The following is a 24,074-nucleotide window of genomic DNA, read 5'->3' as shown; positions in this document are numbered from 1 at the left end:
CTCTTATAATGCCTTCTGTGTTCAGTGGACTACCATCGATCATGGGAACTGGGTTTTTCCCAAAGGGGATGACGACACATTTTTTGGCATTGAGCTTAAGGCCATGGTTCTGACACCAGTCATTGGTCTTAGCGAGGCCTTTCTGTAGGATGTCAAAATCACTTGGGGAGTTAATAATGGCTCCCAACTTGCAATTGTCTGCAGTCTTTGTCAGCCAGAGTCACTTTGTGTTGGCCTGGACTTCTGAGAAGTAGATGCCAAAAAGGAGAGGACCCAGGAACGATCCCTGTGGGACTCTACTAGTGACTGGTCAGCAGTCTGACTTGGAGTCAGCTACTTTCACACTGCAGGTTCCATCTGTGAGCCAGTTTACAACACACCTAGTGATACAGGGGTTGATGCCTAGCTTAATGAGTTTTTGCATGATTCCTGAGTGGGGAATGGTATCAAAGGCCTTGGCCGGATCAAGGTAGGCTGTATGAACCACCATGCCTTCTTCCACAGCTCTGTTGACTGACTCAAAGAAGTTTACCCAGTTGAGCAGGCATGATCTACCATTCACAAATCCAAACTGTGTGGGATCCAGAGTTTGGAGATTCCCTATATCCTTGTTTATTAGGTCCATGATGATGCTTTCCATAGCTTTGTATATCATACTTGTCAGGCTAATGGGGTGATAGTTCCAAGGGTCTGTAGTCTCTCCTCCTTTGTGGAAATGGATGACTATAGCAGTGCACCATTTAGTAGGGGCAAAGCCTGAGGTGAGGCTGTGATTGAACAGGGCACACAGGTGAGGTGCCAGTTAACTCTGTAGTTCATGTAGAACACAGCCAAGGATATCGTCAGGTCCCATAGAAGCTGTATTCTTGCTCTTTAACAGTGCTGTTTTAACCTGTGCAGCAGTAATACTGGGTGCCTGGCAATCTACTGATATTGTGATTGGTCCTTTGTGGGGGGGGGGGGTAAAGTTGGCACTGAATATGTCGACCAGTATATTGGCAATATCTGTTGGCTTGATATCGGAGGTACCATTGTTCAGTAGCTCAGAGCAAATTTGGGTATTGCCGTGGAGGTTCTTTACATAACTATAGAAGGCCTTGTGGTTGTCTTTACTATCTGCTGCAATTCTGTTTTCTTAGCTAGCTTTAGAGGATTTGATGGGGGATCTCAATTTTTTGTTGAGCTGATAAGGGAGTTTTTCCAGTCTTGGGACTTCACCTTATTCAGAATCAGTTTCCTCCTTCTGTTGTAGAGTTTGTTTATGGCAGGGGACCACCAAATTGGCTTCCTTTTTTTCCATTAAACTGTAAAACAACATAGGGATGCTTTCAGTATATATATATATATATATATATATATATATATATATATATATATATATATATATATATAGATGTGTGTGTGTGTGTGTGTGTGTGTCTCTCTCTCTCTCTATACATATATATATATATATATATATATATATATATATATATATATATATATATATATATATATACATATATATATATATATATATATATATATATATATATATATATAGATATATATATATATATATACACATTTCTGAATCTCAGTAAGTGAATTTACATGTTACCACGTGCATGGTGTATGTGATTCAGAAAAATACATGCTACTAGCATGGAATGCTGAGCAGTGCAGTTGGACACTTTTAATGCTAATGACTATATAATGATATAGTAATGAGCAAAATTATTGAAATGAGAGGCAAGTGGTTTACAAAAGAGTGTTAAGGGTCACCACAGCATCAGTAAATGTGTATCTGCAGGAGATTCTTTTTTGCACTTGTTTTTCTTTTGGTGCATGCAGTGCCTAATGTTTTATGGACTCCACAACATCAGCACTGTGGACTGTTACTATGTTAACAGCGACACCATGCAGGAAATTATGAGCATGTGTTGGCCTTGATTCCAGCCCCATGGAGTCATGGAGTACCTATCCCAGTAGATATCAAGGTATGTATAACTTTACATACATTAGCCACAGGGATCTGTCAGTGACTTGCAGGGGACACAGTAGCACATCTATGGTTACTGCCTCAATAATACTCCATCAGTTTCCCAATGCCACACTTCAGTATGTGGGGAAGCATATGTATTTTCCATGTACCAGAGAGTAGAGATCAAACAACATCTGGGATTTCTACGATATCATTCATTTCTCTAATGTATTCAGGGCCAAAGATTGCTTTCACATTGAAATAAAGGCCTGAACTGGTGAATTGAGAGAAAGAAACACATGAACCATAAAGAATATTGCTACATTAACTTGGTGGTCTGTAATGCACAAGCTATCCTCTTCAATGTGTCTGCAAGCCACTGAGGCAGTTATCATGACTTCCACATAAGGCACAAATGTGACCTTTACCAACATTTCATGAGGATTTTTTTTCTCCACAAGCATCTTGTTAGCAATGTTCCATATGTCCTGGAACCCTGGCTCAAAAGATCCATAGGAAATCCACAAATGCAAACAGACAAGGAATGTAACTATTCCTAGTCAGAAACAAGGAACATTACTGAGTATGTGTTTGGGTAGCTTGAAGGCACTTTTTTGCTGGGTGGATTAATGTGGACGTGCCCTGCAGTATGACTCTGGCGCATGTGCAAAAATAGATTCAATGTTACACAGAATCATACTTGAGAGACAGTTACAGCAGGGTTGTTACTTGCAGAAGTAGCAGTCCCCAGCACATTAGGCAGTGGTGGCTAAATCAGATGAGGAGTCAGTTGAGGAACCGGCGGTAGTAGATGATCATGCCAGATGGAGGAGGGCACCATATGCCATGGCACTAGCAAAGTGACAGTGCACTGCACCAAGCTTTACAACAGAGCTACACAAGAGCTCAACAGATACATAGAGTAAAAGCAATACATACAAAAATACCAGACTGTACCTACCCAAGTACAGGCTGTCTGCACAGTGCATCAAACATCAGCAACCCAAGTAAGAATGTACAAAGGGGAAGGCACAGTTATCATTTACACATAAGGGAGTCAGGAGTGGATATCTTTTACAGGGAAATGTGTGAGTGCTGGTGATTATTAAAGTAAAATGTGCTGTTGTGTGTGTGGCCTTTCTATGTGTGTGTGGCCTTTCTATGTGTGTGTTTGTGTGTTGGTGGGGGGTAGCTTAACATAAAAAGGCTTTATGAAGGAACAATCTCACTGGAAATGTGTTTGATACACTAAGGACTGTGGTGGTGTAAATATATGACTGATAGACACAGCCTAAGCGTTAATTAGAGCAATATGTTTTGATGTACTGGACAGGTTCAGAGCACATATTGTTGATGTTTGATCATTCTGTGGACATACCTGCCCATGGCAGCTGGTTCTAATGGCAGCTCCACTGGTCATACAGTGACCCTGGTTAGATGTTGACATGCTGTGGGAATGTAATCACTATCTGCTATGAGAAGTGCCATCTCACAACAGATGTAGCCATGTAAGTGCTAGACATGACAGGAACAGGATCTAGGTGGTCCATACCTGTGATGGCTACCATCTGTGAATGTAGCAGATGAATGCCTTTTGGGCGGTACCTTGCCCCTAGGTAACTTTGTGAGGTCATGGTATGTTCCAGTATGTGAATTAGTTTGTCAAATCTCTCACACAAGCCTATGTCCCATTGGCAACACTTGCACTCAAGGTCCACACTATTCCCCTAGGGGGACATGTAATTCCACAAACAACTTCATGGAGTCACTGTAGTGTCTGTTGTCTTAACTGAATACACACATTAATGTGCCATTCTGAAACATTATGCTACAGTAATTATGTTAACCAAGTCTGCCATCTGCAGTGCAGAGAAGCTGCCTGTCGGTGTCTGTCAATCTGGTACATGTGAGAATTCTTTATGGTACAACTTTTCTGGCATTTTTAATTCCATAAGGATTACAGTCAGAAGCTCTTGCAGGAAATCTATGAAGGGCATCATTAGAAGACTAAAACATGCATTAGTTTAGGCCAGACTGTCACTCATGTCACTGGCAGCCCATGTGAAGAGCAAAACATTTCTTAACTGTTGTAGTGACATTATTCAATGAAATCCTGACCTCCTAGGCAGATGAGTGGATGAAGTGAGACTGCAGGTACCACCTTGGAACAACAAGCAGAACTTATGTTAGCTAATGAAACAACCTGTCAGAGCATGCCATTCACAGATCTTTCACAATGCTGTTTTTACCTCCTCAGTCCTGAAGTTATTGCTGACAGTAGACAGCTGCACAGGAGGAGACTAGAGCACTAAAGTGAGCACTGGTGAGAGAATAACTGGTTCATAATGAACAGATTATAAAATTAAGTATCTATTCAGGTAGTATAGTTGAAGTATCATCCAGTATGCCTTTTATACATCACTGTCACTTTGGTGATAACTTCCATATTTCAAAGGTAGCAATATGACTGCTGGATGTTAGCGTGTGTGTGGATGAGTATGTGTGTGTGTGTGTGTGTGTGTGTGTGTGTGTGTGTGTGTGTGTGTATAAGCATCCTGCCCTATACTTGGATAAGTGGCTTACATTGTAATGATGCCTGTTAGTTCTCCTCTGTGTTAATTTGAGTAGTCTTTTCATTACAGTAACTACAAGATTACAAGTGAAAAATATCTATGAGCTACATATTTTGGGGATTGGACTTAACAAAGGCATTCTTTGCTAATATACTGGTTTCCTTTGATTGTAATAGCTGTGAGGGGAATGTATGTCAGACATTTTTTCTTTTTACATTTATGTCACACATGTTATTATTGTGTGTTTGACAAGATCAATCTCCCACTGGGTTGTCCAAGTAGGTCAACATGGCAATGTTGTGCCTTTCAAAATGCAGGTGATGATGTTTGTGAGCCCAAGCCACCCTCTCACTTGTGAATGCTAGCAGCTTTGGTAAACTGAAAAGTGTGTTTGTTCCTGAGATGACCCACCACTAGACCAATAATCAAAGAGCCTCAATTTTCAGCACTGGCACCTGTGGGGGGGGGGGGCATTCACTGGGAGTATAACAGGTACACACACAGTATTTCCAGATGCAGCTCTCTGCATCAAGTGTAACTTCCCTTAAGAGCACACAGAGACCACAGTCCATCCAGGGCTGATTTCTTCATCTTCCTCCAGATCCCCAATAATATTCCCCACTGGCACAGCTATAGAGGTGAGATTGTAGCTCAGTGACTAAGCCTAGACCTCCAACACCCTCTTTATCCAACCGATGCTTTCTGCCCCTGCCCAAAGAGCTGACACACACACACACACACACACACACACACACACACACACACACACACACACACACACACACACACACACACACACACAATCACTCACTCTTTTTGAGGATTGATTTACACACACACACACACACACACACACACACACACACACACACACACACACACACGCACACACACGCACACACACACACACACACACACACACACTCACACACACACACGGGAAAAGCTCGCTGTGCTCCCTTCTGCCCAGACTATAAGGTGTTTTTTCCTGCCACCAGTCACTCCTGTCAGCTGCCTTAAGGCCCTTGACAAAGGGTGTCCAGTCTTACTGTGTAATATTAACATTAACATAAGTGGTAGTCTCACCAAAAGCAAGGCTATTAGGAGTGGGTCACACAGTGTCACCAAATAAATTTGCAAGTAGTCTCAACACTTAAATATTTCTACACAGATCAGCTACAATGAAACATTTTAATATATTTAATAATAAATAATAAAAGAACAAGACAATACTAAATATATATTCACAGTGACATCAGGGTTCAAAACCACAGGAAATATTTAAAATAACATTGCAGTACAGGCTCACACAAATAAAGAAAAACATAATCTAAACTAAGCTTTGCTATATTCCTGACTGTATCTAAGAGAGTTACTATATCCTAATAACTTACTTACAGTAAGGCATATGTTCTAATTGCTGTTGTCAGGTCCAAGACGGAATGCAGATTTCTCTGTCTCACGAAGAGACTCCCAAATTAATAGCTAAAATACTGCTACTGGGATAGCTTAAAGAATGACATATTTCTAGTCATCTGACTTCAAGTTCCCAGGCCAAAACCCCCATTCATAAAAGCTGGCAGCATTTAGCATCTACCTGTAAAAACATACAAACAATGGCTGCTGCTCAGATCTTTGGCAGATGTGGAAGTCATAAAACAACTGCATTCCTTCATGTTTCAAAAATAGCAATTAGTTCACTCCAAGGACAATACAGAAATCTTTCTAGTACAGACGCTGTGTCTCTAACTGTTTTGAAAACTTAAGAGATAGCCTCTTTATTGTGTAGCCTATAAAATAATTTAATTTTAGATATTTTTCTAAAGTTTGCTGGACTGAGATTAACCTACTGTATTCCAGTTTCCACTGTTAAAATATACATATTTAAATAGTTACAATAGTGCATGTACATTTCTGTTCTCTTCCAGTAGGGCACACTGTAGTTTCATTTCAAACACAGCACTTTGCAAATACCTTTTCAAAACGCACATCTGTACAAGCAGTTTGGTATACATACAACATATAGTTGTAATACATTTGTAACACAAGAACCTTGTATAAATAATTTTGATATTCACCTATGACACATAATTATTTACAAAATTCCAGCTAGCTGTGCTTGCAGTATCTCCTTTCATCACACTTCTTCCCTCTTTCGAAGACTCAAGCTAGTTTTTCAAGTGATGCTTGAGAAACGTTGCTTGAGAGGGATGAGTCTATCTGGAAATACATTATCCCATGCCCTGTTTTGAGATCCCAGCTGCCTTTGCATTGAAGAACCCATTACAGTGTTGCACTGTCAGATCATATGCTTACACCCCTAGCCTCCACCACAGTAACCAGGGATTTTGCTGGATGCCTCCCTCTAGCCATTGATCCATCTCAGACTCCTCCTGCCTTCTACTGCAAATAGCACCAGGGCATCTCTATCATGGTAAGATTTCACCATGTTAACATGGCATATTTGTACCTGGCCTCTTGCCTAACAGTTCTACCATGTAGGTAACATCACTGACCTTCCTTGGCACTTTGAATAGTTCCTCTCAAGCTGCCTGCAGCTTGTTGTGTCTGACAGGAATGAGATTCATGACCTGCTGCCCCACAGCATACTCTCTAGCTCAAGCATTCCTGTCATACCAGACCTTTCTCTGCTGTTGGAACTCCTGCCGGGTTCTCCTGGGCCAAGCCTATGAGTTGCTTAAGCCTTGTCCTGAGGTTTAGGACATATGCCACAACAGAGTTCTTGTGGGATTCACAGTCACCCTCCCACTCATCACAAATTGAATCTAGAGGTAACCTCACCCGATGCCCATAAAGCAACTAAAGGGTGAAAAAACCTGTGGATTCCTGGGGTACTTACAGATGTGGCAAACATTGTCCCACTCTCTCTTAAACTGGTCTGCAAATGCCTGTAACATGGTCCTTAGTGTAGAGTTTAACCTCGCCACAAGAACATTTGTCTGGGGATGATAGGGGGAGGTTTTTATGTGTTTCATCCCACAGTGCTTCCACAGACAAGCCAGCAGGTCTAACATGAAATTGGTACCTCTGTCAGTCAGTATTTCTTTTAGGAAACCTACCCTGCTGAAAATCTCTAACAAAGCATTTACCACCTTTACTGCCTCAATGGAGGACAGATCCACCACCTCAGGGTATCTGGTAGCATAATCTACTACCACTAGGATATACTTCCTCCCTGTGGATCCTGGGGTACTCAGAGGCCTCACAATATCCATAGCTACCCTCTAAAATGGCTCCTCAACCACAGGCACAGGTATTGATGTTGCTTTCAACTTGTCTCCTGCCTTGCCTACTTCTTGGCACTGCTCATATGTCCTACATTACCCTGTTACATCCCTGAAAATCCCAGGTCAATAAAAGTTCTGCGTAATAAGTCTCTTGGTATGCTTTATGCCCATTTGACTTGCAAAGGGAATGTCATGGGCTATGGCTAGAAGTGCCAGATGCTAGGCTCTGGGCACTACCAACTGCTGTATTACCTCACCCTCTAACCCTCCTTCAGGGGGTCCACTCTCTATACAGTAACCTTTTGTCCCAGTATCCAATTTTATTTCCTTGAGAATCAGGTGCCTCACTGGCTACCTCCATCAAGCCTTGTAATGTAGGGTCTGAAAGGTGAGCCTGTCTCAACTTTCTCTTTGTAGCTCTTCCCAGCTCCCTTTCCACAGCAAGTCTGGTATCCTCTGACAGCAGTGACTTACTGTCAGCCTGGGTACTAATACTCACTGCTGTCCTTGCAGACACTCTTTCCAAGGGAACATCAGTACCCACAAGCAGCTGTGGATCACCTTCAGTATCATTGACACAGGGAAGCTCACTTTCTGAAGTAAACACATCACTAGTTCTGGCTTCAACTGTGTGGTCTGTCTGCCCCCCCCCCCAGGCTACCAGACCCACATGCTTGTCTCCAAGTCTGACTGCATGTCACTGTATGCACACAAGGTAGTGCATTATCAACAACATTCCCTATCTGGACATCTGCAGGCATATCCTCAAACACACCTACTTGCTGGCTTCCTTTTCCACCCTCCCAGTCAAGGTGAACCTTAGCCAAAGGTATTTGGAATGGGGTCCCTCCTAAAGTTCTAACTGGATTAGAATGCCCAAACAAGTAGAGCTCCTCTTGAACCATTGCAGGCTTCACAATGGTTAGGTCAGAGGCTGTGCCTCTCTTTGCAGGGGCCTGTTTCCCATCTACTAAGATAGGATATATCCTCTTGTGGTAGTTTGTCACCCTTGTTGTCTCCATTCAACTTACTACTGGGATTCTATTATTCCCACTTGTTGGCTCCCCATCTTTTGTTTCCCATCTTGCCTCAGTGGACATCTATATGCTGCATGGCCCCATTGATTACATTTAAAGCATTTATCCTTTGATCCTGGCCATGTACCTGAACTAGTGGTTTCCCGTTACTGGTGGATTCTGTTGGGATGCTATAGGCTTCACACCATGGGTTACCTTAGACCCATGTATAGCACAGAGTATCCCTTTCCTATGCAGTAATGCCCTGCTTGATAGGTATAGGTCTCCTTTTTTTCCCCAACTCATCTGCAGTGCTGCATTCCCTATCTGCCAACCAGATTCTCATGTCCTCAGGCAAAGTTCTCAGGGCTTGTCCCCTCACCAAAAGGTCTGCCAGCCCTTCAAAAGTGGTGATCTGGCACCCACTCATCCACCTATGAAAATAAGTGCTTGACTCAGCACCATTTTCACACACACTTTCATCGGCCTTGTGTCTATGCTCACAAAACTCTTTTCTTTAAGCTTCAGGTGTTAACTTAAAACACTCTAATAATCAATGTTAACTCTATTATAATTTAAGCAATCAGTATCAGACAATTTAGAAACAGCAGTTATAGCTTTACCATGGATGAAGGGGGCCAGGAACTGTACCAAGAGCCCTTGGTCAACATTATATTGTTTACAAACCATTTCAAACATATGAATAAAACTATCAAAATTATCACCATCTGTAAATTGTGGAAGAAATTTAATGGCCTTTATTACTTCTAGGGTTCAGTTATTCCCTTCCCCATTACCTCCATGTGGTCCATGTGGTGAAGAGTCAGCATCTCCTTTTCATGTTGCCTCTGCCTCTCATTTTCTTTGGCTTCCATATGTCTCAGTCTCTCTGCTGATACTAATTTCATTTCTTTCTCCTTCTGCAGTCTCTATGCTGATTCTAGTTCCAAACATTTGGCCTCCAGTTCAAGTCTCTTTAACTCCAGATGGATTTTTAAGCCCTCTGAGGCAAGTTGAACTGCCATTTTCTGAGAGTTGTACATTCCCAAGACCAGTTTGGTTGTCCTCCTGGTTGCTGGTCTATGATGCAACTGTGGTTAAGGTTGCAATCATTTCTCCTTTAGTCATGTTGGCATGCCCAGTCCTTTGGCTTGGCACATCTCAGCCAACTGGTTCCTTGTCAGCTTGCCATATTCCTCCACTAATGTCCTTGCCTGCTCCCCCTGACTAACTAAGCTAACAAAAAAATAAATAAAACTATTGTGATATGAAACTCTCAATGTCTACCATATGGCTGCTTGAGAGTGCAAACACCTTCTTTAGTGATCACTGTTTACAGGTTACAGGAGCTCAGTATCCACACCACTGAATCCCAGTATGTGATATAGTGATCCCACTAATGTTCATCAAATATGTCGACCCTCCAATAGACTAGTAATCAAGGGGTCTATATTAAATCAAGGAGCGCTTAAAAAAGCAAACACTTTTTTATCGACCCCATGTAAGTGACAGCTTACAATCCCGAACACTCGGAACAGCGATTTTTTTCCCAGGGAAAAAAAATCGCTGTTCTACAAAAATAAAAATATAAAAAATATCAAAACATTACATAAAGAGGGGGTCTTCACCCTCCACTTAAATATACCAACTCTAAGATTGCACCACAGTGGTGAAAACGGCAAAGTAATGGAGGCAGCCAAGTGATTTCTTTCCCAGGGAAAGTAATTGTTTATATACTGTTTCACTATTTTGCTGTTCCGTGCTTTCAAGTTCGATCAAGATGCATTTGAAGGATTGCGTCTTCGATTATATAATAGGAACCCTAATCAAGGAGTATCAATCCTCACCACTGGCAACACTGCGGACATTCATTGAGAGGATGACAAGTACACACACACTATTTCCAGATGCAGCTCACTACATCAAGTGCCATTTCCCTTCGGAGTACACAGAGACAACAGTCCATCAGGGGCTGGTTTCTCCATCTTCATCCAGATCCCCAGTAAGACTCCTCACTGGCACAGCTATAGAGTTGACATCTCAGCTGAGTGACCAAGCCAAGACCTCTAGCACTCTCTCTGTCCAACCAGTGCTTCATTTCCCTGCCCTAGTAGCAGACACACACACTCTTTTTGAGGTTTGATTTACACACACACACACACACACACACACACACACACACACACACACACACACACACACACACACACACACACTCTCTTGTGAAAAGTTGGCATAGATTTACCAGCTATGCTCCTTCTGCCCAGACTATAAGGTAGTTTTCACTACAACCAGTCACTGCTGCCAGCTACATTAAGGCTTTTAAGAAAGGGTCTCCAATCTTACTGTGTAATATTAATATTAACACAAATGGTAGTTTGACCAACAGCAAGGCTATTAGGAGTGGCCCATACTATGTCAACAAATAAATATGCAAGTACTTTTAAAACCTAAGTATCTCTACACAGATCAGCCACAATGAAAGGTTTAAATATATTTAATAATAACTAATAAAAGTACAAGACAATACTAATTATATATTCGCAGTGACATCAGAGTTCAAAACCACAGAAAATATTTAAAATGACATTGCACTACAGGTTCACACAAATAAAGAAAAACACAATCTAAACTAAGCTTTGCTATGTTCCTGACTGTATCTAAGCGAGTTACTATACTCTAAAAACTTACTTAGAGTACGGCAGATGTGGTGAATGGTTCTAATTGTTGTTGAATGGTCCATAACAGAAAGTCACTAAGAGACTTCTCATATTAATATCTAAAATATTCCTGGTGAGATAGCTTGCAGAATTATATAATTTCTGGTCATCTGATTTCTATTTTCCAGGCCAAAACCCCATTGCTAGAAACTGGCAGCATTGAGCATCTACCTGTAAAAATATAGAGACAAGGGCTTTTGCTCAGATCTTTGACAGATGCTGGAAGTCATAAATTGCAATCCTTCATGCTTCAAAAGTAGCAATTATTTCACTCCAAGGACAATACAGAAAGCTTCCTAGTACAGACTTTGTGTCTCTGGATGCATTGAAAACTTGAGAGATAGCCTCTTTATTGCGTAGCCTATAAAGTAATTTAATTTTAGATGTTTTTTTAAAGTTTGCCGGACTGAGGTTAACCTCCTGTATTCCAGCTTCCACTGTAAAATATATATATTTAAACAGTAAAAAATCATGCATGTACATTTCTGTTCTCTTCCAATAGGGAACATTGCGGTTACATTTCAAACACAGCACTTTTTAAATACCTTTTCAACACACATGTCTGTACAAGCAGTTTGATATGCACATGACATACAGTTCTAATACATTTGAAACACAAGCATCTTGTATAAACCATTTCAATATTCACCAATAACATATAGTTATTTATAAAATTACATCTAGCTGTGCTGGCAGTATCTCCTTTCATCAGAGTTCCTCATTCAAGTATATAACATGTAACTTTGTCTTTGTAAAAATCTATTTAAGCTTCATTTTTTTTGCATGTGTACTTCTGTCTTTCCACTCTCTTTGTCACTACCCCTGCCAGTGGATTGATTTATTTTGTTTGTGCCTCTTCTTTTATTGTATTATTATATGCAGCATCATTTTGACTTGTACATATTCCTAAGGCTTTGGAGCTTTTCTCCATGGGCCTCTTCTGAAAATGAGCTTCTACCCAGTCATACTTTCCCAGTAATCAAATGTCAATAAATAAATAAACAAATCCCTGTCAGTCCTCCCTTGCTGGTAGCAACAGCAGCAGTGCCATACCCACCACCTCCTCTACAAGAAACACCCACAACCTCTGGTGACCAGCTTGCCACTTCACCTTCATACCTCCTGCCCTACCTGTACCACCCACTACAGACAGTCCTGCAGATGGTGCTGGGACTGTTGTACCCACAAATAGCAGTAACAACAGACGAGGCATTTTGGGTGAGGTAATTGACAGGTTAGATGCATGAATAGCTACATAGAGAACCTCTTCTGGTAACTCATTGAGTCATTCTTCTCCAGTACTATCTCAAATACCTAAGAGAGGGCCCAGTGGTATTTGTGCCGAGTGTGGCAAGTTAGATCTCGCTGGGCTGCAGCTGGTGGAGACAGCAGCTGCAGAATCCCATTCTCTTTCCCAATCCTGGTGTTCCACTACCTTTTGTGTCCAGCCCCATTTGTCATTTATTTCTCCCCTCAACATTGTTTTTCCTTTCTTTGTCTGAAGTCTCCTTCACCATTATGTCCCCCATTGTGTTGCCACACTGCCATTGTCTGATGTCTCCATCATCAGTGTGCTCCCCATCCCGCATTATTTTGACAAACCTCCTGCCAGTCTTGTCTGTCTTCTTCTAGTATTTACCTTATGTCACACTTTTTCTTTCTCTTACTTCTCTTGCTTTTTTCTCCAATTTACCTCCTGTTCATGCATGAAAAATGGGAAACTGTTCCACAAAAAAAAAAAAAAAAAAAACTACCAGCTCCACCTCCATCCTGTTCATTCCTTATTTTTTTACCTTATGTTCTACCCTCTACTTGCTTCCACTGTTCATCTCTTCCTATACTCCCTTTTCTACACTCTATTCTGGCCAAAATGTAAATGCATACAGCTCACTTGTGGTGATTTAAATTTTCCAAATCACTTCTCTTTTCTGTTACTCTACATGGGGATATTATGTAGAGCTATTTCATGATGTACAGCAGGAGGCTGGGTTGTCATATTTCACACCTCTGACTATTCTATACAACCACTATTATGTAGTACGTATACTGGGTTTTTCTACTACAGGCTGTGTAAATGACCTGAGCATTGTGGTAGAGCAGTTTGCACACATACAAAGGATTATGACCCTAACTGTTGATGCATTTCTTTTTAAAAATATATTATACTGCTAGTTATGGTGTTGGAAATAAATTTAGATCCCAAAGATTGTATTCTGATGAATATCCCTCCTCTTCCTTCACCAGCATTACAGTAAATGTTTTTTGACTAATCTAATGGGGAGGCGAAAGCCATCATTCTGTGGCTAGGCTTATAAATGCCCATGGGCAGATAGCCTAGTACTTACCTATGAACCTATGACCCTATGAGGACTACAGTATAAGGCAGAGGCCTAGAGCAGCCTTGTACAAGGTGTTACATGTACCACAGATATAATGGTAAGCAATGCTGACACCATTAGATTGATCTAAATTGTAGACATCACAACCACCTGTTCTGATGGCAGGCCACAGTGAGGTAGCAGGTACCACCTATGCACTGTAGATGCATAATGGCTTAAACCTCCATATGGAGTCTGCCAGAGTCTGACACGCAGCATATAATGGTCTCCAATTTCTTTCTCCATAGCCACTGAACAGACATAAGGAAATGCACAGCTCTACAGGAGGAGGACGGAGTACCTCAGGCAGTGCCAGGGTGAGTATACTTGTTACACAGTAGCCTAACATGTTATCAAACTAGTCAATAGTCATACAAATACTCAGAATAGGTATGCACTTTCCCTGAGGGTGCCGCATTATGAAATGTACAAAGAAGAACTGAATTGTAGATTGGTATGAGTTATAAGAAGTGATATACCCATAAATAAATTGTAACTATCCAAGTGAGTTCTCTTGTACATTACCTACTTGTTTAGGCTATATCCTATTATGGTATGTTGAGTAATATGTTACACTAATAGTTACATACACATGGAACAGGTATGTTAGGAAATATAATTTCCCATATAAGGATTGACTAGTCTAAAAGGAGAAAGCATTATCACTTAGGTGGTATGTTCAATATTGGATGAGAGCAGAAGTGTGATATTTTAATCACACTTGACATTAGGGTGTAATCACTTCAAATCAACCCAGTTGTCTTCAGTGGTGTCATATATGTTATTGATCAAAGATTTTTGTCAATTATCAGTCCAAATCTAAAAGCAGTCCTACCGCAAAATCTAAGCAAAAAGTTACTATCAACTTGTATAATCTATGCATGTTTCTTTAAAGGCTTTAAAAGCAAGGCACCTAAACATAAGAAGCATAAGAAACAGAGCCCATGGTATTGAAATCTAGGCACCTTTTTGCAGACTTGCTACATTACCCTTATATGAAACCTTGTTTAAACCTTGCTACTCCCTCTGTAACAACAAATGAACAGAATATCAATGGCTAATGATGAAGACCTGTGTAATCCATGAAAGGAAGGCAACTGTTTTGCCAGAAGAATATAACTTCTAGGAAGATGGCAGATCCTAAGAACCATAATTCCATCTGGCAGTTAACTGAACTTCTTACTAGTGGCAATGTTAAACTGTTTGTTGATGTTGTCTACATTTTGTCTCCATCAGCTCCAACTCTCTTATTTTGCTCTAGAACAGCATCTTGCCAAAATAAATAACAATTTTCTGCTTCTAGGGTACACCAGCCTTAACAGGGCAAGAAATGTCTACTACCCATTCATCTCTCACACACCCAGATTTTGCTTTACCAAAAGAGTTAACTCAGTCACCAGACCAAACTTTAAAGCTTTAAACAAGAGTATAATGAAGTGTATATGTTAACTAAGTTCCAGATAAAACATTAAAGCTTTAAATAACAATATAATGGACTGTTCGATTGGCACCAATCCTGTTATATGCATCAACAATATGATATGTCAAAACTATTTATTAAACAACTCCCCAATCACTTTCCCAACCAAATTATCCCAATCTATCAGTCATTATAGAACCTTGGAACTATAAACTTGGATCTCATCCTAGCAGCTATAGGTATCCACCAAGCAATATATGAATATATAGCTATGTTAGCAGATGGTCTCAGTAAGGCATATCCATTAATAACAGCAGAAAAGGGCAATTCTTGTGAATACCTAACTAATAGAATTTAAGCAAAACTGCTGCTTCATGATAAAACATCATAACAGAGCAGACTACTTATAGCCCATCAGATAGTGTTCCATAAAAAAAGAAAAACGTTAAAGTAAAAAAAAAATCTACTGTTGCACATGCAAAAGTTGCAAAATTACCCCCAAAAAAAAAAAAAAAAAGAAATCTATCTATAAAGGAAAACATCATAGTCTAAAATAAATTCTGGTGTTACAAAACCTACAGCATAGAAAATATAAGCAGATTCTGTGTAACAGACAAACAACAGAGCTATTCACTTTGTTTTCAAGGAAGCTATTGGGATGCCTTTGGTCATCCTTCTTACACAGGTTGTTAGTCATGAAATTTTCATCCTGAATTATTCTTCAGAAACCCTTAGTTAAAACTACAAAGGCCTATTCTCAAATCAGTTGCAGTGTTCCAGAAACTCACATATATGGGAGGCATGACCTCCACCACCCAACTTCTTTTTTATTCAAAGAAACATATTTATTCAGTTACCACTTGTGACATAGGCAATCATGCATTTATATAAATGAAAACAAACCATATTGACATAATTTTAGTTGCAAACATTATACATCACTTATAATCTATCCAGTCATTCACAGTCAAATATTACATTGGTCATTCAAATCCTGCCTTCTTTTAAACCTTATTCCTTGTCTGCATGTATTGTTACCACCATTTCTGTTTTTCCTGTGTAATTTGTACCTACACTTTTCTATAGCTCACATTTCCAGTTGTTTTATCTCTGTTACTATATTCACTACCTCTAGTACAGTTGGTTTAGACTTTGATTTCCATTTCGTAGTAACTGCTTTTTTTTGGCACCCACTATAATTAGACTCAGAGTGACCTTACTATGTCTAGGCAATTCTGATTCTGTATCATAGCTCAAAAATTATTTCCTTAGTCATACCAATTTTTCTCATCCATTATTTCTCATAGAGTAGTCTACAGGGAATCTTTAAAGTCTGCCAACTCATTACAGCCCTGGAAAATATGTTCCCAATTATTTCTTTCTTCCTCATCACACCTGTAACAGTTGCTGTCTACCTGAAGAAAAATTCTTTGGAATCTACTTGGGGTATAAAAATACCTATGTAAATACTTCCAAGCAAAATTCATAAATCTTCTAGACTTTGTTGCATATTTGGGAGATGTACATATACCCCTCCTCATTGTTTATTTGTGAATTGTTTATCCACTCTCTCTTCCCAATTCTTTCTAACCTCCTTTGATCAATTCTTATAGTTATCATGCAATATTTTATAAGCTCTACTAATTATTCCATTTTTAACCACAGCGTCTGTTCTAGATTTTATAAAAACTCTACCAGTGCTGGTCTTTCACTTAGGATACCCTTATTTCTTTCTCTTTGCCTATACTCTGATATCAATCCTTGATAAGGAAAGCAATCTGTAGTCTGCAGTCCAAATACATTCTTGGCCTCTTCCCTTTCTATTACCTCTCCCTATATAATTATTTGCTCCCAATACTTTGGTTCTTTTGCCAGTTTTCTCTAATAAATTCCAGCCTTTTCTTGCCAATTGTCTGTATCCCCAAATGCAGTCATTCCTATTGGCAGAATCTCCCACAGGCATTAAATCTGCCTGCAAACAAATGGCCTATATAACAAGACAACTCATAAAATGAAAAATGATGCTTTCTGAATAGAAGTCTGCCCTCATAGTAAAGTGACTGACAATTAATCTCCAAAAGAATAAAGGAGGCCATGGCCACACATTCTTATACACTAACAATATAAAATAATGGAAAATGTTGTTGTTGGCTAGTTGATACCTTATAGTCAAAAATAAAAAATCTTAACATATAATCAACATGGCTTTATGCCTGTGAATAAGATGTTGATAGTCTTTTAGAATTTATCAAATTACATCCTCAACAAATCTGACAACAGGCAGCTAACAGATGCATTTTAATAGAAATCAAAAACTTTAAAAAAAAATCTTTTCCATTTTTCCATTTCTAACTTTGTGTTCTTTGACTCAGCAATTTGAAAACTGTTTTCATAGCAGCCAGCTTGAACTTAATACTCTTAAAACTCTCACACAAAGGCACATTAGAACACACATTGACAAGAATCTGTCAATGGACCTCTTCTTATTACTTGGTTTATAAACATCCCCACTTAATAACAAAATTCATTGTTCTGCCACCATAGTTTGAAGTCTGTCACCGATATGAAAACAAATTAGTCAAAGTCATATTGACCACACAATTTACTAACAAAAATAGGCAAAGTTAACTAAAACTAAGCCAATGGTGTATGGTTCTGAACAAAAATTAAAATAAAAAATCTCACACTATGAATAAAAAATTTCACTGAAGCACACAAAGAACAAGTCCCTCATTTTAGAACCAAAGTTATTTGGTTTATCTGGCTTGAAATCAAACACCTTTATCCTAATAATATAAACAAGACAAAACTAAAAATGTGCTAAATATTACATTACTGATAATCTGTGCTGAAATTAATTTTGTGTAAAATATTTTAATACCTCATCTTGAATATTGCTATTCCACAGAGACCAGAACTGACCAAGCCTTACTCAACCAAATATCTAACTTCATTACTCTAGATGTCCAATGCAACAGCACTGTATTTCAATGAACTATGTCAAAAGGTTACTTACACATGTATGTGTCAGTATCTCTTGCCTGCCACATTCACGGGCTATGTTTCAGGAATGTTGCCACCACACATAGCCAATAAACCCACAATTATCCACTCTTGGTGCAATCTCAGACTACAGCATAATAATGTAATGATCCTGAATACATTAACATTAACCTTGGATGTGGAGAATTAGTGTTTTCAGCACTAATCCCTTATCACATGGTATCATCTCCAAGTAAAATACACAACATCTCAAAACAATGCAGGCTTTTCAAATACATTATATCCATAGAAGAAAAGCCGTGACAAAGTAAACAGTTCTTGCAAAACCCTCTTCCTTCCTGTGATTCTCATGAATTCAGTAATTTTGTCCCCTTATCAAAACTTCATCAGTGCCTCCTCTACCATAAATACAACTATTGCAGATGCACTTATTTATAACTGGCTTTGTTCACCAAAGTTACTTACCTACCTCACACAAATTAACACCAAGCTATTTTGATCATTTTTAAGAATAAGGGTGATGTGCAGAGCTGTAGTAACTACAGAGGGATAAAACTGATCAGCCATAGCTTGAAGTTATGGGAAAGAGTAGTAGAAGCTAGGTTAAGAAGGCAGGTGATGATTAGTGATCAGCAGTATGGTTTCATGCCGAGAAAGAGCACTACAGATGTGATGTTTGCTCTGAGAGTTTTGATGGAGAAATATAGAGAAGGTCAGAAGAGTTGCATTGTGTCTTTGTGGACTTGGAGAAAGCATATGATAGGGTGCCTAGAGAGGAGTTGTGGTACTGTATGAGGAGGTCAGGAGTGGCAGAGAAGTATATACGAGTGGTACAGGATATGTACGAGGGTAGTGTAACTGTGGTGAAGTCTGCAGTGGGAGTGACAGATGCGTTTAAGGTGGAGGTGGGATTACATCAAGGATCAGCTCTGAGCCCTTTCTTATTTGCAATGGTGATGGACAGGTTGACAGATGAGATCTGACAGGAGACCCCATGGACTATGATGTTTGCAGATGACATTGTAATCTGTAGTGAGAGTAGGCACCAGATTGAGGAGACCCTGGATAGGTGGAGATACGCTCTAGAGAGGAGAGGAATGAAGGTCAACAGGACTAAGACAGAATATGTGTATGTAAATGCAAGTGAAGATAGAGGAATGGTGAGGATGCAGGGTGTAGATTTGGCAAAGGTGGATGAGTTTAAGTACTTGGGATCAAACAGTTCAGAGTAATGGTGAGTGTGGAAGAGAGGTGAAGAAGAGAGTACAGACAGGGTGGAGTGAGTGAAGAAGAGTGTCAGGAGTAATTTGTGACAGACGAGTACCAGTAAGAGTGAAAGGGAAGGTCTACAAGAGGGTAGTGAGACCAGCTATGTTATATGGGTTGGAGACAGTGGCATTGACGAAAAGGCAGGAGTCAGAGCTGGATGTGGCAGAGGTAAAGATGTTAAGATTCGCACTGGGTGTGATGAGGGTAGACAGGATTAGGAATAAGTATATTAGAGGGTCAGCCCAGGTTGGACAGTTTGGAGACAAAGCCAGAGAGGTGAGATTGTGTTGGTTTGGACATGTGTTGAGGAGGGATGCTGGGTATATTGATAAAAGGATGCTAAGGATGAAGCTGCCAGGTAACAGGAAAAGAGGAAGGCCTAAGATAAGGTTTATGGATGTGGTGAGAGAGGACATGCAGGTGGGTGGTGTGACAGAGCAAGATGCAGAGGACAGGAAGAAATGAAAACAGATGATCCGCTGTGGCGACCCCTAATGGGAACAGCCGAAAGAGAAGAAGAAGAAGAAGATTCAACATTATTCCTACCTGATATTCTAAACAAAACAGCATTCTATGTATGTTTAAAATTATAAATACATAAACAAGTTGTTAATTACTTGAAAGCATTTGTAAGCATTGTTACATAATTCACAGTCATACCGGATAAATACATCTGTCCATATGAGATAATGTCAACAGAGTTACCAGTAGAATTGTAACTAGATTTTTTAAATAGTCAGTGCAACTGTAACTAGATGCTTTTAAATCCAGTATTTAACTATGTTGTGCTGTTATCTTCTGACAATAAAATATCACAGCTGTAAAAAATATTGATGCTGATATTACTCTCTATCAATTAGACTACAACTGAAAAGCCCACCGGGCAAATCTACATAGTTAATTAACAACTAGATAAATACCATTTCCTCAATAGCATGCTGCTGTATCAATATTATAAAGTCAGAGCTGCTTAAATGGCAAATGTCTGCCACTTTTTCTTCGAAAAAGAATTTTAGGCTATATCGTATGTGGTCTTTTATAAATCATATAAAGCTTGGGATATAACTTTCACTATCAAACTTTTAAAATCTGACTTTTAACAAAGACAACTTTATGGCCTATGAAACAATTTTTATACTGTCTGAATAAATACCACAGCTGTTCAAATGCATCATTAATTCACAGTGCCGTAAGTATGGAGTTTAAAATTTCATCCACCGCATACTTCAGGATGAATCCATTAACATTCTCACCTGCAAATATTTATTTATATAAGAAATGAAGGTATTTGCAGAAGCTGGTTGAGTGGGTGTTTAAGTTACAAAAATCAGTGTGCTAAATTTAAATTCATTCTGTGTACCTCAGCAGTGCCAAGCAAAGCTAATATCTTCCACTAAAAATAAAATATAAACATGAGATGTGAAAGGGGGCTTGTATGTAGAAGTGCTAAATTAAGTATAAGTCAAGTATAACTGAACAATAATAAACACAGGAAGCATTTGGCTGAAATTTTAATGAGGCATCAACATTCTGTGCTTACTTGGGTCACAAAACGTGGAGGAGTATAACATCATAAAGCCATGAAAGCATTAAATTACAAGCAAGTACAGCAATCCTTTCCTAGCGGAATACATAAACACATTATTATAAAAACATTAATTGAGTATATAGAAACCTATCAAGTTTAGGTACTAATTTAACAAAAATATCCTTTACCTTTTACGTTAGAAGGGTACAAAAATGCCATTGTCATGAAGAGCTTGTTTTCTCAATGTGTTTCCTCAGCTCCTGGGTAACCCCTGGAAAGAGCATTTCTTCCTAGCAAATTACTCATGTCAGCAAATGAATGACACATACAAGCAAATGTATATATATATATATATATATATATATATTTATATATATATATATATATATATATATATATATATATATATTTTTTTTTTTTTTTTGCTGACTGGCTAAATCACAAAGAGCAAGAGCTGTCCTGAAAGCTAATTAAATGCATGTTAAGCACATTAGTTTTACATGCACATACAGTTTAAGAACACTGTAAGAAAAATGTCTAGACTCCCACATGGTTTAACACACAAAGCTTGTCCTGACATATAATGAAAACTGTTAAAAACTTATTATTGCAATGTTGTATCCTTAATGCAAAGATCAAGCTTGTCAAAAGAAAAAAAAGTTTTAAAATCTTCAGTGTTTATCAGGTTGCTATATTTTAAGATAGTTCTACTGAGTGCTGGAAAATAAAAAGAAATCCTATACAGTATGTATTGTCTAAAATCTACAAAGTAATAAATTCATTATTCATACTAAACTATCTGAGCTCCACAGGGAAATGTGAGCAAATTGTTACTTAACTGCTGGATATTAGCATCCAAACTACCATCCCATCTCTTTGATAACTGTCAAAGAAGAAACAATGTTAGCTCAATTAACTGGGTTTAAAGTATAGTTACAGTCTGAATATTTTTGAAATGTGGTGATTTTATAGTTCATATCATGGGGTGCAAGGGAACTGCAGGGGAATTGCATCCTAGAAAAAAAGGGCTTGGAGTTAGGTGCCTTGGGGTAAAAGTCAACCAAAAAAAGGCCAGCATGCAACAATCAGTGTAACATTTTTAAATTCTTTATTCTTCTCTTGCTTCAAATAACTGCTGTTACTCCATAAACTGAATTTATATATATTTACAATTCCTGAATCGTCACTGGAAGCGTTCCGTTAACACCAAAAGAAAGGAACAAAAGCGGTAAAGGAACGCTGTAAACCACTGTCCGCAACTCACCAAAAATAGAAACCACCCTTCTGAATGGTATCTCCAAACATGGAAATTTCAGACCAAAGCCTTCAGTGTAAAAATTTTGAACCAAAGCCTACAGTAATACCACAATTACTGTTGTCTCCATCTGCTACACAGAATGACTGGCCAAATGGTTTACGTAAATTATCCAAACTGGAAAACCAAAGTCCATATACGTAATGCAAATACAAACTCTATGATGTTTTATACAAGAGTCAATGAGGTACAGACCATCACTCTCAGAGCTGCCAAGTTATCAGTCAGTGCCTAGTATACCATGTCCTCCACAGCACAGAAATAGTGGACCACCAGTAAACAGAGGCACAAAACAGAAGATAGTTGACATCTGTCACTGTCATATGCAGACCCAAGGGCTACTTAGTGTACCTGTCCATGTGGAAACTAAAGTATGTGTTGCATTGAGAATAACTGCTACAGGAATCTTTCAGCAAACAGCAGAGGATTCTATGTGTATTTCCAGCATCAGCCACAAAGATACTAAATCATTTCCACTATGCCATGCTATATCCTGTGGGGGTGGATATGTGGTTCCCACTTACCACAGATGAGAGGAGCAAAAACATACAAGCATTTTGTAATATAGTTCAGTTTCCTTAGGTACTGGAAGCCATATACTGCACTGAGAACGCAATTAAGGCCCCACCTGAGGAACAGGAACAATAGCATATCAAACATGAGGGTCCACTCCATCATTTGCCAGGTGGTATTTAATGCACAAGATATAATATAAAATGAGACAAGTGGCCACACTGCCATTTCCGATGATTCCCACATCATGCAGAGATATAACTTATATCTGAAATTTATACAAGGTAATTTTCCACAGGGCCATGTTATTGGCAATGCCAGATATGCTTTGCAACCATGACTAATGACACAGTTAGGGTACAAGTATACCATGGCAGAGAATGGATACAGTGCTGCGCTGCCCTGTCACAGTCCTGAATTATTGTTGAATATATGTTTGGACTGCTAAAGGCCTGATTCTGCTGTCTAGATGTTCCTGGTGGTGCACTGCAGTATAAACCTTTATTGTGCAGGAAAATCCTTGCAGTGTTATTACATAGCATGTTAACACTAAAATAAAAACAGCAGGTGAGAGATATTTGTAAGGAGAAAGTCTCAAAATAGGTGCCTCATGAGGAGCCAATGGAAGCACTAAATGCTTGGCGTAACTATACAAGACAAACACTGATGTAGTACACTGTGTCACACTGGCTATGAGGCAGCATTTGTTTCATAAATATAGCAAGAATAAACATAACATATAACATCAAAATAATGCATGCAGTACTACACCCAAGCTGTGCTATACCATGCATGGACTAGCCATATTTTACAACAGACACAGACTATTCAGGAACTGGAGTATTGAGGGTAGGATATAGTTGTTATCTTATCAAGATGTGGGGAGATCCAAAGCAGCAAATATCAACAATAGGCAGAGTGTGCTTTTGGAAATGGGGTGAGAATTAATGCAGCATGTGAGCTGTGAGGCATGGATGGCTAGGGTTACCACCTATCCCTTTTTGCGAGAGATAGTGTCTATTTGGGCAATTGTGTCCTGTGAAAAAAACTAAAACACAGCAAATGTCCTGAAATGTTAGGACACAAATAGTTTATAAATTTTCTTTAATAGTTGCATAAAACAGTTAT

The sequence above is a fragment of the Protopterus annectens genome, chromosome 6.part0, assembly GCF_019279795.1.
Source record: "Protopterus annectens isolate FY-2018-M chromosome 6.part0, PAN1.0, whole genome shotgun sequence".
NCBI classification, from domain to species: domain Eukaryota; kingdom Metazoa; phylum Chordata; order Ceratodontiformes; family Protopteridae; genus Protopterus; species Protopterus annectens.
The sequence above is the reverse complement of the archived record's forward strand: the minus strand, read 5'-3'. Positions refer to the sequence as shown.